Genomic DNA, 5,406 nt, shown 5'->3' on the forward strand with positions numbered 1-5,406 from the left:
GCCTGGCAAACACAGAAGTGGATGCTCACAGTCAGCTATTGGATGGATCACAGGGCCCCCAATGGAGGAGCTAGAGAAAGTACCCAAGGAGCTGGGGGGATCTGCAACCCTATAGGTGGAACAACAATATGAACTAACCAGTACCCCCCGGACCTCATGTGTCTAGCTGCATATGTATCAGAAGATGGCCTAGTTGGCCATCAGTGGAAAAGAGGCCCGTTGATCGTGCAAAATTTATATGCCTCAGTACAGGGGAAAGCCAGGGCCAAGAAGTGGGAGTGGTTGGGTGGGAGAGTGGGTGGGGGAGGGTGTGGGGGGACTTTCGGGATAGCATTGGAAATGTAAATGAAATAATTACCTAATTAAAAAGATTCAAAGAATAGGTAAAAATTTTCCCAGCACTATAATCATAAAGTTCCAATATATAGCCAGGGTCTGACAGAAGTTGTAGGGTCTGGAACAAAACTGCAAGAGCTCTCATTAGAAGTCAGGGGAAAGTGTTGTGAATGTCTATTCTTACTGTGTGTATTCATTCACATTTCTCCTCTGCCCCTCACTCTCTTCCACCCTCCCTCACCTTGTCACTGTATTTTCTATTTGTTGTTCCATGTGGTTCTAAAAATAATTAAAAAGATGAATTATTGACATGAGTTTCACATATGCATAATTCAATATCAATTTAAATATAAATAAAAGAGAATTTAACTCCAATATCAGTTTGAATATAAAATAAGAAAAATATCAGCAAAACTACACAACTCATGTTATAGTTTGTATATGCACATACAAAAATAAACCCAAAGTTAATCACACACTAAAGTGTTGAATGAAACTATGAAAAATTTTAAATTCAGTATAAAAGGAAATATCTAGGATTTAAGGCTAAGTTAGGGGGCCTTAAATAAGACAATTAAATTATGAGCCAGAAAATGGTTGCTAAATTTTAATTAATCAAAAATCTTTTTTTTCCTTCTGCAAAGTTCCCATTAAGAAGAGATGGTGTTCCCACCCTGTCAGTGGGCAAAGGTGTCTTGATGGTGCTGCTGCTCTTATATCAGTAGTTGGTAGTCCTTTGTTCATCCTAGCTTGATATCCATCTAGCTTGGTAACCAAAGGTGTCTTATGCCCAGGACTCATATAAATCAAATCAAATACAGGCAGTACAGTGTGGGAGACCTGGGAGACCTGCAGACCTGCCCTCTAGCACATGGCACATGCAGACCATAGATACCCTCTTATCACAACATTCAGCATAGATGGGGGATGTCACCCAGTGGTTCACCAGCAACATGACCAGCTTTCATCAGGAACCGTCACAATAATGATCAGATGGGAGATCATATATGGTTCTCAGAGAGGAGAGAAAGAGAAGTGGAGCATCTTGAGCATTATGAAGAGAGCTAGAACTGGAGACTTAAGTTGGGGAAGAAGAGCCTGTTATAAATGGCCAGCCATGCCATCTAGGGCCAAGGTAAAGTCCCAGCCTGAGCTAAGGACCGTGTCTGAGCCTATGGCTACATAGCAGCACCGGTCCATGTTGATGCCCATGGCTCATGTTACCACTAAAGAACATGGGACATCCCTAGTCAGGACATTCCCCAGGGACCACATGGATATCCAGGGGTTCTATATAACTGGCCCCGCCCCTCACTGGGTGCAGAGTTCCAGTGATCTAGGCCCATATCTCACCAATGGTATCCTTGGGGACAACAGGATCTGTGCCTCTCCCAGACAGCACAACTCCTCTGCTGTGGGGTGGCACAGGCACAGACTTGATGTCACCACCACCACCCCTGCCCCTCACCAACTCCAGCAGTAAGGGAAGTTGCCCACGGGGTCATGAACTCAGGAGAGCTATCCCTGCCCCTTACCAGCTACAGAACTTGGGAGAGGGAGATCTGCACCTAACCTGGACAGCACAGCTGACCCTGGTGGCTGAGGATGCGGGTGAACTAGCCCCAAGGGTGAGAGCTCAGGAGAGGGGGCCACTCCATTCCTCTGGTGTGAGGTAGCACAGGTCATCCTCACCACCTGCAAAAATCAGGAGAACTGGCCATAAGGTCATGAGACCGAATGACCTGGCCCTGCTCCTCGCTTGCTGCAGCATTCAGGAGAGCAGGCTCTGCACCTCATCTGGGCTGCACAGTAGAGCTGGCCCTGGTGGAGGGAGTGCAGGTGAACCACACCCAAGGGAGAGAGCATGGGAGTGCTGGCCCAACACTCCTCTAGCAAGAGGTGACTTGGATGCAGAAGTGATGCCTTCCCTGCCCTCCCCTTCACCATCTGTGGTAACCAGGAGAGCTTCCCTGGAATCTTAAGAATAGGAAATCTAGCCCTGCCTCCCCCCCCCTCTCGGTATAGGTATAGATATACATACAGATATCCTGGGTATAGAGCTCAGGAGAGAGGTGTCCTGCATCTCACCTGAGTGATACTCTGGAGCTGTCCCTGATGAAGTCACAGGTGAGCCAACTCTAAGGGTGTGAGAGTGAAAGAGCTGGCCTAGCTCTTCACAGGCTGCAGCACTTGGGAGAATGGGCCCTACACCTTGACTGGGCAGCACAGTGGAGCTGGCTCTGGAGATGTAGGTGGGGATGAACCAGCCCTGATGGATGACAGCAGGGGAGCTGACCCTTCATCCTACCGATGGCAGCATTGGGTAGCCTCACCTGAGCAGTGCTGAGGAACTTAGCCTGGTGGTAAAGATAAGGGAGAGCTACCCGCTCAGCTACAACACAGGCCCAGATCCAGGGCTCTGAATTGGTCTGTCCCCAAATCTATATCATCTGTGAAAGGTTGGGACATGTGAAAGTGTCAGTCCTGCTGATCCAAAGCTAAAGGATCTCCATGACACAGGACAACAACAGGATAGCCAGGAGGAGTCCCGATGAGGATCCAATGTTGATGGTGTCACAGAAGCCAGAGATCTTGAACCAGACCAATGCTACACTGCAATGAACATTTACAAATGAAGCTGTGTGGACAGAGAGATATACTGTGAGACCCACTGTGGCATACTACAGTTTCCATGATGAGATGTTTTCTATGCTTTTGTTGTTGTTGTTGTTGTTTGTTTGTTTGCTTGCTCGCTTGTGTGTTTTATTTTGTGGGGATGGTTGCAAGAGCAAAGGGGGGATATGAGGAGACAGAGAGATAGGGTACATGGGACTGGAGTACATGGTGTGAAACTCACAAAGAATCAATAAAAAGTTTAAAAGAAGAAGAAGAAATGGTAAGTCACAGGCTGAAAACAGAATTTGTAAACCACATTTCTGTTAAATGACTGACAGTCAGAATATTTAGAAATTTTTTCAAAGGTCAATAGTAGAGAAAAATTACAACTATTTCAATTAGAACACAGATAAAGAACATTAAGAAACATCTTATAAATTTTACTATCCATTAGTAAAAGAACTATACCACAGTACAATATCATGTCACACCTCTCCAAGAAGCTAAAACTAAGTTATGAAAACACTAAATATGTGGAGAAACGAGATTAGTCACACATCATTTGTGACATATAAAATGTAACCATTCTAGAAAACAGGTTGACCATTTCTTAAACTAAACACGTAACTACCGTTTTACCTAACAACCACACTTCTGGATACTTACTTCACACACATGTATAAACATTTTTTCCAGATAATATTTTTATTTATTTATTTATTTACACTCCATATTTTATTCCCTCCCCTGTCCACCCTCCTACTGCTCCACATCCCAATACCTCCTTCCCACCCCCTGTCTCCACGTGGATGTCCCCAACCCCTTGCCACCTGACCTCAAAACTCCCTGGGGCCTCCAGTCCCTTGAGGGTTAGGTGCATCATCTCTGAATGAACACAGACCTGGCAGTCCTCTGATGAATGTATGTTGGTGGTATCATATCAACTGAGAGTGGAAACTTATAGAGCCCTACTCCAGCAGGAAGACAGGGCATCAAATGAGGGAGGGGCCATCCTACTGTCATAAATCTGACTCATAATTGCTCCTATCTGAAAGAATTACAGGGATGGAAATGGAGAGAAGCCTGAGGAAAAGAAGGTCTACCAACAGGCCCAAAGTGGAATCCAGCTCAAGAGGAGGTCCCAAGGCCTGACACTATTACTGAGACCTATCATGACTGCCCTCCGAAAGACCCAACAAGCAGCTGAAAGAGTCAGAGGCAAATAGTTGCACCCGACCAATGGACAGAAGCTGACCCCTGTTGTTGAATTAGGGAAGGCTGAAAGACACTGAGGAGGAAGGCAACCCTGTAAGAGGACCAGCAGTCTCAATTAACTTGGATTCCCGAGATCTCTCAAAAACTGGACCACCAAACAGGCAACATATTTTTTTTAAAAAAATGCTATATATAGATGTTTGTTTGTAACTACAAAACAATGGAAAACAATCCAATGTTGAATGTGTAAATGAAAAGAATAAAGTATAGTTTGTCTGTGACATGGAAGACTATTGTACCAGTAAAAGGAATGAACTATAAATATGAAATACATCCCAGAGGCTCATGGGTTTAAGCCTAGATACCTAGGTAGTAGCCCTCTTTGGGTATCTTGTTGTTCCTGGCAATTTCTTGTCTTCCTGCCAGCCCTGAGATGAAAATTCTCCTCTGCCATGTATTCTGACAAGGTGATGTCCTGACCAAATGAATGGGGGAAAGTACCCAGATTGAATATTCTGATATCATGAGATCTTTATGGAAGGTATTTTGTCATATTGACCAAAAATAGTAACAGTTCTGATGACAACTTGAATGCATTTCAAGGGCATTATGCTGGGCACTGTCATTCTCAACATGTCACCTGATGCATGAATGCATTTGAATAAGTTTTTTTTAACGACAAAAATTTTAGTGATAAATAGATGAGGCCACCAGACTCCAATGGACACCTCTAAACCCATAGTCACACAGATAGCTCTGCTTAAAACTCAATGAGTCACATAACAAAACTAAAAGACATATATATGAGGAAAGGAACTTGTAGAAAGAGAGGAAGTTAACATGAGTGCAGGGAGAATGGGAGAGAATAGGTGATGAGAGCAATCAGAATACATTATACACATATATGAAATAATTAAAGAATAAGTGTAATCAAAATTATACTTCAAATAATGTATAGGATATAGCATGAAGCTAATTGTAAGAAGCAGATGGGATGGGTGTCACCAAGTGACCTCCAGACACAGCAGAACTGACACACATGAACTCACAGAGACTGGCAACATACACAGAGCATGCACAGGTTCAAACCAGATGGGGTACTACTACTGAGAGGGGAAACTGACAACAAACCTGAATGTTGACCCAGAAGCTATCTCCGATTGACATCTATTTGCAAAAGAAAATTTAGGGTTTTTTCCAATGCGCTCCCTCCCTCCCTCCCTCCCTCCCTCCCTCCCT

The sequence above is a fragment of the Mus caroli genome, chromosome X (genome assembly GCF_900094665.2).
Source record: "Mus caroli chromosome X, CAROLI_EIJ_v1.1, whole genome shotgun sequence".
In the NCBI taxonomy this organism is placed as follows: domain Eukaryota; kingdom Metazoa; phylum Chordata; class Mammalia; order Rodentia; family Muridae; genus Mus; species Mus caroli.